Source organism: Abramis brama, assembly GCF_963993115.1.
Source record: "Abramis brama genome assembly, chromosome: 8".
NCBI lineage: Eukaryota > Metazoa > Chordata > Actinopteri > Cypriniformes > Leuciscidae > Abramis > Abramis brama.
In genome coordinates, this window is record NC_139970.1 from 2,383,401 (window position 1) to 2,397,919 (window position 14,519).

The window sequence follows — 14,519 nt, forward strand, 5'->3', positions numbered from 1 at the left end:
CACACACACACATCAATACAAAGCCGTGTTACTGTCATCTACACAGAAATAATGCAATTCTTCATCTCACGCATGTTTACTTTCCGCTATTTTGGACCAAATTAGCATTACAGCAACCAAAGACTCGTTCTGCAATTTTAACATAACCGCCGTCGACAGAGGCAGCGTGTATTGTTTGTAAGACAACTCTCTCTTCAATGTCTCTCTTCATGTCCACTTATAAGCATCTCTGGGCTTGCCTCATATAGCATTTAGCATTTAAGTTTATGGAGTTAATAAAGTGGAGTTATTAAAGTGGAGCACGTTGCCGGACCACATCCATGTGCAGAGAAAATGCTAAAACCTGTTAAAGGAGCAGTAAGCGATTTCTGAGAAATGGGCCGCACAGAGCAACATACTTGTAGCCAATCAGCTTTAGAGGGCGTGTCCACTCATGAAGGGGAGGAGAGTTAGCCAATCAGCTCTAGGGGGCGTGTCCACTCATGATGGGGGAGACAGAGTGAGTCAATCAGCAGTGGGGGGCGTGTCCACTCGTGATGGGGGAGAGAGTGTGAGCCAATCAGCAGTAGAGGGCGTGTCCAATCGTGATAGGGGAGAGAGAGAGTGAGCCAATCAGCAGTAGAGGGCGTGTCCAATCGTGATGGGGGAGAGACAATGAGCCAATTAGCAGTAGGGGGCGTGTCCATGCATGATGGGGGAGAGAGAGTGAGCCAATCAGCTGTAGGGGGCATGTTCACTCGTGATGGGGGAGAGAGAGAGTGAGCCAATAAGCTGTAGGGGGCATGTCCAATCGTGATGGGGGAGAGAGTGAGTGAGCCAATCAGCTGTAGGGGGCGTGTCCACTCGTGATGGGGGAGAGAGAGTGAGCCAATAAGCTGTAGGGGGCATGTCCACTCGTGATGGGGGAGAGAGAGAGTGAGCCAATCAGCAGTAGAGGGCGTGTCCAATCGTGATGGGGGCGAGACAATGAGCCAATTAGCAGTAGGGGGGCGTGTCCATTCATGATGGGGGAGAGAGAGTGAGTCAATCAGCAGTAGGGGGCGTGTCCACTCATGATGGGGGAGAGAGAGTGAGCCAATCAGCAGTAGGGGGCGTGTCCACTCATGATGGGAGAGAGAGAGTGAGCCAATCAGCAGAAGAGGGCGTGTCCAATCGTGATGGGGGAGAGACAATGAGCCAATTAGCAGTAGGGGGTGTGTCCATTCATGATGGGGGAGAGAGAGTGAGCCAATCAGCAGTAGAGGGCGTGTCCAATCGTGATAGGGGAGAGAGAGAGTGAGCCAATCAGCAGTAGAGGGCGTGTCCAATCGTGATAGGGGAGAGAGAGAGTGAGCCAATCAGCAGTAGAGGGCGTGTCCAATCGTGATGGGGGAGAGACAATGAGCCAATTAGCAGTAGGGGGTGTGTCCATTCATGATGGGGGAGAGAGAGTGAGCCAATCAGCAGTAGAGGGCGTGTCCAATCGTGATAGGGGAGAGAGAGAGTGAGCCAATCAGCAGTAGAGGGCGTGTCCAATCGTGATAGGGGAGAGAGAGAGTGAGCCAATCAGCAGTAGAGGGCGTGTCCAATCGTGATGGGGGAGAGACAATGAGCCAATTAGCAGTAGGGGGCGTGTCCATTCATGATGGGGGAGAGAGAGTGAGCCAATCAGCTGTAGGGGGCATGTCCACCCGTGATGGGGGAGAGAGAGAGTGAGCCAATAAGCTGTAGGGGGCATGTCCAATCGTGATGGGGGAGAGAGTGAGTGAGCCAATCAGCTATAGGGGGCATGTCCACTCGTGATGGGGGAGAGAGAGAGTGAGCCAATAAGCTGTAGGGGGCATGTCCAATCGTGATAGGGGAGAGAGAGAGTGAGCCAATCAGCAGTAGAGGGCGTGTCCAATCGTGATGGGGGAGAGACAATGAGCCAATTAGCAGTAGGGGGCGTGTCCATTCATGATGGGGGAGAGAGAGTGAGCCAATCAGCTGTAGGGGGCATGTCCACTCGTGATGGGGGAGAGAGAGAGTGAGCCAATAAGCTGTAGGGGGCATGTCCAATCGTGATGGGGGAGAGAGTGAGTGAGCCAATCAGCTATAGGGGGCATGTCCACTCGTGATGGGGGAGAGAGAGAGTGAGCCAATCAGCAGTAGAGGGCGTGTCCAATCGTGATGGGGGAGAGACAATGAGCCAATTAGCAGTAGGGGGGCGTGTCCATTCATGATGGGGGAGAGAGAGTGAGCCAATCAGCAGTAGGGGGCGTCCACTCGTGATGGGGGAGAGAGAGTGAGCCAATCAGCAGTAGGGGGCGTGTCCACTCATGATGGGAGAGAGTGAGCCAATCAGCAGAAGAGGGCGTGTCCAATCGTGATGGGGGAGAGACAATGAGCCAATTAGCAGTAGGGGGCGTGTCCATTCATGATGGGGGAGAGAGAGTGAGCCAATCAGCAGTAGGGGGCGTGTCCACTCGTGATGGGGGAGAGAGAGTGAGCCAATCAGCAGTAGGGGGCGTGTCCACTCATGATGGGAGAGAGAGAGTGAGCCAATCAGCAGTAGGGGGCGTGTCCACTCATGATGGGGGAGACAGTGAGCCAATCAGCAGTAGGGGGCGTGTCCACTCATGATGTGGGGGAGAGAGTGTGAGCCAATAAGCTGTAGGGGGCATGTCCACTCGTGATGGTAGAGAGAGAGAGTGCGCCAATCAGCAGTAGAGGGAGTGTCCAATCGTGATGGGGGAGAGACAATGAGCCAATTAGCAGTAGGGGGCGTGTCCATTCATGATGGGGGAGAGAGAGTGAGCCAATCAGCAGTAGGGGGCGTGTCCACTCGTGATGGGGGAGAGAGAGAGTGAGCCAATCAGCAGTAGAGGGCGTGTCCAATCGTGATGGGGGAGAGACAATGAGCCACTTAGCAGTAGGGGGCGTGTCCATTCATGATGGGGGAGAGAGAGTGAGCCAATCAGCAGTAGGGGGCGTGTCCACTCGTGATGGGGGAGGGAGCCAATCAGCAGTAGGGGGCGTGTCCACTCGTGATGGGGGAGTGAGCCAATCTGCAGTAGGGGGCGTGTCCAATCATGATGGGGGGGGAGAGTTAAACTGTTAAACTGACACGTGTCGTTTGTTCACTGTAGTGCTCGTAAATAGAATTAATATATTATTAGACCTTTTAAATGTTCTTCCGCGTTTCTCCCTCGTTTTGGGAGTTTGCTGTCATATAGGGTTATATTTTTAAATACATCAAGTTGCCCTCATTTTAATATTCATGTATCTGTATAATGAGTGTGTTGCAAGTCTGTGTTTTATTGGTTGTTGTCTCCTCTTCCCGCCCTCTACTCTCCCACTTTTCCAGTTTTTCAGTTCTGATGTGTGAGTAGCCGCATTTCCACTGTCTGGCCTAAAACGAGCTGCTAGTACGCGTTCCAGGGCCAGTCTTGTTTACACTGTCACTCCCGGGGCTTGATCAGGCCTCGTCAGGGCTTCCTCTGGGCCAACGGCCAGGGGTTTCTGGCCCGCCGAATACCTTGGTCCAAAGCAGGCCAGCTCGGGCTAGAGGAGTGATTACGAACAGAGGCGGAGTTCACCCGAGTCAGGAGACGCCAGCGCCGGATGAGTCCATATACCAGCTAACATCAGCATTAAAGACTTTTAACAATGTGGATTCTGAACACTGTATAGACCTTATGTAGCTCCGCCCCTTTTCAGCGCTGCGCTCGTTGTCTTTTGACTTCCGGTTTTATTTTCACTGCGATCTTGCGTATTTATGAATGAACGGCTCGTTTTAAAATTTTCGCGGTCTACTGACATTTGTTAAGACATCTGGTTTAAACATTACAATCCTCATGATAACTTTCGTTAACTTTAGTTAACTTTATATTAAGTAAATCCACTTCAAAAGCTAATTACTCCTGGACAGCAATGCCATAGGAATATACAGAGAGACCGCAAAAACGGAAGTTCAAAGACAATATTCTAAAGATGGCGGCGCCCTCATTTCTCTGGCGCATAAGGATAAGGCAGAAATATTTCTATGCGATGCAAAAGACTATTATGTGCGCTAACCATTACTATAGTAAACATGGTAAATATGACCGCTTGAAGAAATCAGACAAATCATATAGTCTAATCCCAATCATGCTTTTATTTTATCTATCAGTGCATCTCGTCTCTTTATACCGGACTGTCTGATATCCATATTTAGCTCCGCATATGTCATAAAATAAAGCAACCAAGGTTTTTCAGGAGCTCCCTCTGTTTCTCTGACTGATAATATAACGGTACTGGGAGAGAGTGCTAAAGCTCCTCAGGGCGTATTTTTGGTGGCATATTTGTAGAAGTGATCGTTCTTTCTAATTAAGATTTAAATAGCAACTATAGCTACTGTCCTGTGACTACAAATAAACAGAAACAGACACGACTCAATAAGTACTTTTGTGATTTAACGGTAAATAACACTTTATTTCTGTGTGACTAATGTGCAATCTTGACAAGTTAATTCCTTATGATCAATGTATTTTATTGTAAACCTGTGGTAAAACATCAATGCTTGGGTTTTAAATATTTTAGCAAAAAATGCCAACAAATGGTCGCTTTTATCATGTTCATTTTGCGATCTCGCTAGTTTCCAGTGATTTCCTTCTGATTCGTTTTCTGATAAAACTTCCACTTGTTGGTGAAATGATGGGTTTGTGTGACGTTGTTCCAGTGAAGCGCCTGACGGTGGAAGCGCAGAGTGGTTTTGGGCCCGTGCTCCAGGTGCGAGGCTATCAGCCCGTTTAAAGCCCTGGCTCGCACTGGCCGACAGGAGAAACACGGCTATTCACCAGCCTTAAACAGGGGGGTTCAGGACATGTTAAGAGGAATAACACGCTGGTTGAGTTAAAAGTAACACTAAATGTGTTGTCCTTATCTAGACACATAGATGTGTTAAGAAATAAAAGGTAGTTGTTTTCAACACGTCAGTTTTAAGAGTCAAAAAACACCCACATCTCTGTTTAGTGCAAAACCAGCCGCAAAGCTGCAGAGAATCAGCGCTGGTGTGAGAATCTCCGTTTCGAGAACGGGACTGAGGTGTGACAACTTAACAAGAAATCTTTATAAACTCTTCTCCAGCTCTTCCAGCTTCAGCGGATCTTTATAAACACGTCTCTCTTCTCCAGCTCTTCCAGCTTCATCAGATCTTTATAAACGCGTCTCTCTTCTCCAGCTCTTCCAGCTTCAGCGGATCTTTATAAACACGTCTCTCTTCTCCAGCTCTTCCAGCTTCAGCGGATCTTTATAAACGCGTCTCTCTTCTCCAGCTCTTCCAGCTTCATCAGATCTTTATAAACGCGTCTCTCTTCTCCAGCTCTTCCAGCTTCATCAGATCTTTATAAACGCGTCTCTCTTCTCCAGCTCTTCCAGCTTCAGCGGATCTTTATAAACGCGTCTCTCTTCTCCAGCTCTTCCAGCTTCATCAGATCTTTATAAACGCGTCTCTCTTCTCCAGCTCTTCCAGCTTCATCAGATCTTTATAAACGCGTCTCTCTTCTCCAGCTCTTCCAGCTTCAGCGGATCACGGTACGAGCGGCACTGACTGCGTTTACTGGCACCATCACCACAACCTCAGCTGTAAGTCTCTCTGTCTAATGTCTGTTAATGTCCTTGCTATACACAACAGCTACAATAAACTTGTGCTAATCTTCAACGAGGACAACGTTTTTATTTTTGGGTCACTTATTGTTTTATTTGTGAATAAAAGCATCTGTTCATCATGTAAAGAAAATGAGTCTCTTTAGAAAATTTGGAAAAACAATGTCTTTATGAACCTTCTGAAGCATCACAGTAGTAGTTGCGTAACTGTCAATGGAGGGATCAGAAATCTCTCTGATTTCATCAAGAATATCTTAACTTGTGTTCTGAAGATGAACGAAAGTCTTACAGGTTTGGAACGACACGAGGGTGAATAAATAACGACTGAAATTTCATTTTTGGGTGAATTAACCCTTTAAAAGAACTATTATACACCTATGTGTGACAATACAAATCTTTTTGCTGGTGTTTTAATAGAAATGTATTAGTGCAATTTAGAACTTTTGGAATTACTATTAGAAATTTCAGGTTGAATTTTTTTCCTTGTTCAATTCATATGATCAATAGCCTATATATTATTCTCTTAATAATAATATATATATTTTTTTTATAATGCACTTTTCTAAAACCCAAAGCGCAAATATAAAAATAATACAATACAATAAAACAATTAATTAAAAAAACAGTCTTAATCGTGTTAAAGTGTCCCAACGTTGGTGCGTTTCTGATGGCAAGAGATTGTTTTGTGCTTATAGGCGAAAGTGCAATAATTAAAAATCTATTTCTCAAATAACAACAATTGCTGTGATTATAATTGTGAGCAAACCAATCGTTATCAATTTAACCAGTTTTCATTGACTAAAACTACAGTAAAATGCCCTGACATTTAGTCAACTAAAACTACATTATATAAATTATATTATTATAAAAAATAAAAATAAAAACTGTAAGGGTTAGGGTTGTGAACCGGCACTAACAGTGTTTTAATGATCCGATAAAAGAGCAGCTTTGATATATCCTCCGGCATGCTTTAACATGTTGCTTCACATTGTTGATAATCTGTCCAGCAGGGAAAGCATGACTCCAGAAGTCATTGGCGCAATATCGGGGGGAGGGTGTGTCCTTGTCGCTATCGCTCTCATCATCGCCATCACCTGCTGCTGTCTCAGAAAGAGTGAGTGCTTCCCACAGAAACCAGTCCAGTGCTTCTCAAACACTATTATATAGAGGTATTATTTAGGCAGTTTGCGAAACTGAATTATGAAATGATGTTGTTTTTCCCACAGATGATTGAGGATCATTACCCAGCATTCCCTCTGAAGACTGCGCCTCACTGGATAATGATCACTCAAGACCAGCGGATGTGTTTTAGTCTAGTTCTTTTTTCTCTTTTATTTTCAGTTTCTCCTTTCTGTTTGGTTTTTGTTCAGTGGCAGTTTTCCTTTATTTAGTGTTTTGTTCCGTTTTTTCATCTTATTTAGCTTTAGTGTTTTAACAGTGCGGAAGTTTTATTGAGTGTTTAATGCAGGAGGATTGTAACCGCTCAAAATTGTACTGATTAAAATATTGAGTATCAAAGACTAAAAATAACTAATGGTTTGTTTTGTTAGATTTGTTGATTAAGTGTTGGTTAGTTTCAGGAAAAGAAACCACCATGGTTGTGTTTAAAGGAAGTGTGAACATGTTGAGTTTTTTCTTCTGAAGGTCTAAATGTGAGAGATTTCCCACAGTCCTCTTTTGTTCAACATGTGAACGCTCACAGTTCCCCGACCAGTGGAATAAAACACAAACCATCTCCAATTCTTGTATTGTTATTATTCATCTAAAGGAAGAGAGTATATTAGATATATTTTACTCCTTTCATTGATGTATTTGAATATTTTTAAATGCATATTTTTAAATGCAGTGTATACTTTTTGCCCATAATAAAAAAAAAAATAGTAGAGATTATTTTATCTGTTTTGAATATGATCCTACAGTACATTTCCTGTTATATATATATATATATATATATATATATATATATATATATATATATATATATATATATATATATATATATATATATATAGTGAGGAAAATAAGTATTTGAACACCCTGCTATTTTGCAAGTTCTCCCACTTAGAAATCATGGAGGGGTCTGAAATTGTCATCGTAGGTGCATGTCCACTGTGAGAGACATAATCTAAAAAAAAAAAAATCCAGAAATCACAATGTATGATTTTTTTAACTATTTATTTGTATGATACAGCTGCAAATAAGTATTTGAACACCTGAGAAAATCAATGTTAATATTTGGTACAGTAGCCTTTGTTTGCAATTACAGAGGTCAAACGTTTCCTGTAGTTTTTCACCAGGTTTGCACACACTGCAGGAGGGATTTTGGCCCACTCCTCCACACAGATCTTCTCTAGATCAGTCAGGTTTCTGGGCTGTCGCTGAGAAACACGGAGTTTGAGCTCCCTCCAAAGATTCTCTATTGGGTTTAGGTCTGGAGACTGGCTAGGCCACGCCAGAACCTTGATATGCTTCTTACAGAGCCACTCCTTGGTTATCCTGGCTGTGTGCTTCGGGTCATTGTCATGTTGGAAGACCCAGCCTCGACCCATCTTCAATGCTCTAACTGAGGGAAGGAGGTTGTTCCCCAAAATCTCGCAATACATGGCCCCGGTCATCCTCTCCTTAATACAGTGCAGTCGCCCTGTCCCATGTGCAGAAAAACACCCCCAAAGCATGATGCTACCACCCCCATGCTTCACAGTAGGGATGGTGTTCTTGGGATGGTACTCATCATTCTTCTTCCTCCAAACACGTTTAGTGGAATTGACCAAAAAGTTCTATTTTGGTCTCAATCTGACCACATGACTTTCTCCCATGACTCCTCTGGATCATCCAAATGGTCATTGGCAAACTCAAGACGGGCCTTGACATGTGCTGGTTTAAGCAGGGGAACCTTCCGTGCCATGCATGATTTCAAACCATGACGTCTTAGTGTATTACCAACAGTAACCTTGGAAACGGTGGTCCCAGCTCTTTTCAGGTCATTGACCAGCTCCTCCCGTGTAGTTCTGGGCTGATTTCTCACCTTTCTTAGGATCATTGAGACCCCACGAGGTGAGATCTTGCATGGAGCCCCAGTCCGAGGGAGATTGACAGTCATGTTTAGCTTCTTCCATTTTCTAATGATTGCTCCAACAGTGGACCTTTTTTCACCAAGCTGCTTGGCAATTTCCCCGTAGCCCTTTCCAGCCTTGTGGAGGTGTACAATTTTGTCTCTAGTGTCTTTGGACAGCTCTTTGGTCTTGGCCATGTTAGTAGTTGGATTCTTACTGATTGTATGGGGTGGACAGGTGTCTTTATGCAGCTAACGACCTCAAACAGGTGCATCTAATTTAGGATAATAAATGGAGTGGAGGTGGACATTTTAAAGGCAGACTAACAGGTCTTTGAGGGTCAGAATTCTAGCTGATAGACAGGTGTTCAAATACTTATTTGCAGCTGTATCATACAAATAAATAGTTAAAAAATCATACATTGTGATTTCTGGATTTTTTTTTTTAGATTATGTCTCTCACAGTGGACATGCACCTACGATGACAATTTCAGACCCCTCCATGATTTCCAAGTGGGAGAACTTGCAAAATAGCAGGGTGTTCAAATACTTATTTTCCTCACTGTATATATATATATATATATATATATATATATAGGGGAGATCGGGGCACAATGTAATGTGGGGCTAGTTGTCACACACTTGTCTTAAATACTTCCACACATGCTAGCATGGCGAAACTTAGTGTATTTACTAGTTGCCATTTCAACACTATATGGAGGAAAAATTGCACCAAAATTCAGAAATCTTTGGAAGATATCACTGAACATTTATTTAACCACAGCAAAAGTACATTTCTTACTTGTGTTAATTTTTCATCTCTATTTTTTGTGTTTATTTAAAATTAGACAAATCTGATATTGTTTGAATCTCCAATCTGTTATTTAACAGTTGAGATAGTCCTTTAATGCTGATCTGACAGCAGAAACACTCGCTGGGTTTAAACCCCAGTTGTGCAGGCGGGGCATGTTGTCACACTGCGTTACCTTGAGCCTCTATTAGGACTATTATATTCTATTCTGTTCTATACTTTTATGAATTCTATTGAGAAAACATTAGAAAAAGGTGCATAAAGAGTCAGTGTTCAGAAATTATTCATTATTATTATGTTTTGATCTATGCTGTATAGCTGTTTGATCTATGCTGTATGTTCATTGTCAAACTCAAAGTTTTGTTTATTTTTAATTATTTAAAAAAAATGGCAAAAAGTTAATAATTGTATTTTTTTGAGAAAATATTTAAGTTTGTCTTGTATATTTTTTTGATTAAATCAGATAACATTTTAATCTGTCATATGGTCATGTTACAATTAACCCCTCCTATGGGGCATGTTGTCACATTTCACTTCCATTCTTTCGGGGTATATCAAGAAAAAAGTATACACTGTAAAAATTAAACCACATAATTGTACTATAGACATGCGTGACATTAATGTGGGAAAAAAATAAATACTCTGAACCCTAAGTATATATATATATATATATATATATATATATATATATATATATATATATATATATATATATATATATATATATTTATTAGGGCTGTATTCAACCAAAGAAATGCTTAGTCGACCAAAGTCCTGTCCTGCACAACGATTAGTCGACTGAAAAAAAAAAAAAAAAAAAAAAGACGCGATGTTTTGCATTTTGATTGAACATTTATTAAACAATTGTCATAGAGCATTTATAAAACAACAACGAAAAAACTTTTTTTTAATTTTTTTTTTTTTATTGACACCTGGGATCCCCCGCGAAACAGTTCTCATTCGCGCTTGAATAAGGCCGGCGACACACTGGCTGCTGGCGTGAGAGTCTCAGCTGCATTGGGTGTCTGTTTTTATTTCGGCTCCCATGTTAATAGGTTGGAGTTTGCACACTGTCTGCGTGAGACACGCGTCTCAGGCGCAGCTCGAGCCACGCGGAAAACGCGTGCACGCTAGAAATAGAACCGAGCCTGAGTGTTCCAGCAACGGGAGTGTTCTCTGGCTAGAGCCAGAACAGCGGAGTTTGTATGGACCGAAGTGCATGTCTGAGCTTGTATTGCTGCTGTTGCTTTGACATTGTGGAAAATAGAATAATAGAAACAAAATGTATTAGACTTTTTACCCGTTATTATCAATCTAAATTAATCTCGTTTTTAATTTAGGCTAACTTAATTTCGTTTTTCTTTATTTAAATTTCGTTTTTCTTTAGGCCTATTTAAATTTCGTTTTTCTTTATTTAAATTTCGTTTTTCTTTATTTAAATTTAATTTTTTTCTGTGTTTAAATTTCGTTTTTCTTTATTTAAATCTACCCTTTACTGTGTCAGTAATTTGTTAGTCAGAAAAATATTAGACTACCTTAAAAGTATTGCTTTAACAGACTGTGTGCGTTTTATATCACTAGTGCAGTGTCCGTTCTCGGAGAATATAGCCGCCCTGCTCGCGTGAGGTGCGCCGCTTCCCACTCGCGCTGTTCTGTAGTTTACTATTAATTCTGAACGTGTCGCGTCTCGCGTGTCTGTCTATATTGCACCAAATGCGACACTGCGTGCACTCCCTTGTGAAGTCGATTGGATGAACGGTTCTCGAAATAATCAAAATGCAAACGGACAGACAGACACATAGAGATTACTACTGAGCGCGAAGCAGCAGTGCAGCCAGCCACAGGTGCGGTTCCCGAGTGTTCTACGTGGTGCGCTAAACTGTGGCGCTGTTACAAAATAGCCTAAATTAAAGCATTTAAAGTTGGGGATAAAACATAGGCTAATTATATTTAGAATACAGTAATATATAACTGCTTATAAAGGAATAAATATCAAGGAGTAAATCAATGAAAATTTCTTTATTGGTGAAAAAAAAAAAAAAATGCGACTGGTCGACCAATGAGAATGTCAGTCGACCAAGACGGCATCGACCGATTAGTCGACTAAACGACTAAAGTTGACAGCCCTAATCTGCATGCTCGTCGTCCTCATCAAGGTCTCGACCTGACTGCAGTTCGTCGTCTTAAACGACTTGAGTGGGCAAATGCTCACATTCAATGGCGTCTGGCACTTTGGAGAGGTGTGCTCTTCACGGATGAATCCCGGTTTTCACTGTACAGGGCAGATGGCAGACAGTGTGTATAACATCTGTAGGTGAGCGGTTTGCTGATGTCAGGGTTGTGGATCGAGTGGCCCATGGTGGCGGTGGGGTTATGGTATGGGCAGGTGTATGTTACACAGGTGCATTTTATTGATGGCATATTGCATGCACAGAGATACCGTGACGAGATCCTGAGGCCCATTGTTGTGCCATTCATCCACGACCATCACCTCATGTCGCAGCATGATAATGCACGGCCCCATTCTGCAAAGATCTGGACACAATTCCTGGAAGCTGAAAACATCCCAGTTCTTGCATGGCCAGCACACTCACCGGACATGTCACCCATTGAGCATGTTTGGGATGCTCTGAATCGGCGTATGCGACAGCATGTTCCAGGTCCTGTCAATATCCAGCAACTTCGCACAGCCATTGAAGAGGAGTGAACCAATATTCCACAGGCCACAATCAACAACCTGATCAACTCAGTGTGAAGGAGATGTGTTGCACTGCGTGAGGCAGATGGTGGTCACACCAGATACTGACTGGTTTACGGACCCCCAATACTGCAAAACTGCTCATTTTAGAGTGGCCTTTTATTGTGGCCAGCCTAAGGCACACCTGTGCAATAATCATGCTGTCTAATCAGCATCTTGATATGCCACACCTGTGAGGTGGATGGATTATCTCGGCAAAGGAGAAGTGCTCACTAACACAGATTTAGACAAACCCCTGGACTGGTTCCACTCTTATCTCACTGGCCGAACTCAAGTTCATCCATCTAAAAACTTTTGCATCCCAGCCATCTCCCATCTCCTCTGGTGTACCACAAGGTTCTGTCCTCGGTCCAGTCCTCTTCATCATTTACCTACTCCCCCTTGGTCACATATTCCATAAATACAATATTCACTTTCATTGCTATGCGGACGACACCCAGCTCTACCTTTCCTCTAACCCCAACTCCTCCCTCCCTCCCACCTCCCTCTGTGACTGCCTCCAAGAAATCAAAACTTGGTTTTCCTCCAACTTTCTCAAACTGAACAGTGATAAAACTGAGGTTCTTCTCATTGGTTCTAAATCCACCCTCGCCAAAGCTAACAGTTTCACCATCACCATCGATAACTCCTCTGTCTCTCCCTCCCCTCAAGTTAAGAGTCTGGGTGTCGTCCTGGACGGCACTTTGTCTTTCCATTCTCACATTAACAACATTACCCGTTCTGCATATTTCCATCTTCGTAATATCAACCGTCTCCGCCCGTCCCTCACTGCCGATAATACCGCCATCCTGGTTCATTCCCTCGTCACCTCCCGCCTGGATTACTGCAACTCACTTCTCACTGGTCTCCCCCTCAAGTCCCTCCGTAAACTACAACTTGTTCAAAATGCTGCTGCCCGGATCATCACCAGGACCCCGTCTTCTCATCACATCACCCCTGTTCTCCAGCAGCTTCACTGGCTTCCCATCACACACTGCATCACCTATAAAATCCTTCTATTAACATTCAAAGCCCTCCACAACCTCGCCCCTCCTTACATAACTGAACTTCTCCACGTCAACACACCCAGTCGGACTCTTAGATCATCTTCATCCATCAGCCTCACTGTCCCCCCTGCCCGTATGACCACCATGGGTTCCAGAGCCTTCAGCCGTTCCGCCCCCCGCCTCTGGAATTCCCTCCCACCCAACATCCGAAACATTGATACATTGACAATTTTCAAATCACATCTCAAAACCCACCTTTTTCTGCAATGTTACCCTCCCTGACTGTCACGCTCTCCAGATTTTTTATTTTTACTAAACCAAACTTTTTATCCTTTTTGAGTATCTTTTTGTATCTTTTAGTATGTTAACTGCTTTTGCTATCTGATATGTTTTTTTAAACCCTGTTTTATTTGTACGGTGACCTTGGGTGTTTTGAAAGGCGCCTTTAAATAAAATGTATTATTATTATTATTATTATTAAATCAATATTAATATACAATATTAACCCTCCCTTCTTTAGATAAGGTCTGTAAGCAGAAACCTTGAGAAGTGATATAAAAGCTGCTCTGTCCTCCCTTCCTTGTCGCACTTGCTCCACAGTGCACTTTGGATCACTTCTGTGTGGGCAACTGGGCCTATTCTTGCAAGAATAAATACTTTTTAAAAGAAAATTGGATTCAGAGTGTCTCTTACGCAGTGATGATGGTGTTCAAGAAATTTTTACCACAACAAAATATAACGGTACTGGGAGAGAGTGCTAAAGCTCCTCAGGGCGTATTTTCGGTGGCATATTTGTAGAAGTGATCGTTCTTTCTAATTAAGATTTAAATAGCAACTATAGCTACTGTCCTGTGACTACAAATAAACAGAAACAGACACGACCCAATAAGTACTTTTGTGATTTAACGGTAAATAACACTTTATTTCTGTGTGACTAATGTGCAATCTTGACAAGTTAATTCCTTATGATCAATGTATTTTATTGTAAACCTGTGGTAAAACATCAATGCTTGGGTTTTAAATATTTTAGCAAACAACAAAAATGCCAACAAATGCTAGTTTCCAGTGATTTCCTTCTGATTCGTTTTCCGATAAAACTTCCACTTGTTGGTGAAATGATGGGTTTGTGTGACGTTGTTCCAGTGAAGCGCCTGACGGTGGAAGCGCAGAGTGGTTTTGGGCCCGTGCTCCAGGTGCGAGGCTATCAGCCCGTTTAAAGCCCTGGCTCGCACTGGCCGACAGGAGAAACACGGCTATTCACCAGCCTTAAACAGGGGGTTTCAGGACATGTTAAGAGGAATAACACGC

At 43.0% G+C, this 14,519-nt stretch overlaps 1 protein-coding gene and 1 long non-coding RNA gene across 4 annotated transcripts in view; one reads left to right on the top strand and one right to left on the bottom strand.

Moving 5' to 3' along the window:
- plbd2 (phospholipase B domain containing 2) overlaps positions 1 to 14,519 on the bottom strand; it is a 43,224-nt gene that overhangs the window by 14,984 nt on the left and 13,721 nt on the right. The gene's annotated exons all lie outside the window — the stretch shown is intronic.
- On the top strand, positions 16 to 7,344 carry LOC311087928. 3 transcript variants are annotated; one of them, XR_014607382.1, is made up of 4 exons: positions 16 to 5,043; positions 5,133 to 5,583; positions 6,612 to 6,718; positions 6,831 to 7,344. It is a non-coding gene; the product is annotated as an uncharacterized lncRNA (long non-coding RNA). The 3 variants fall into 3 exon arrangements; XR_014607383.1 differs by having other exon boundaries at positions 18 to 5,043; positions 5,180 to 5,583; XR_014607384.1 differs by lacking the exon at positions 16 to 5,043 and having other exon boundaries at positions 5,052 to 5,583.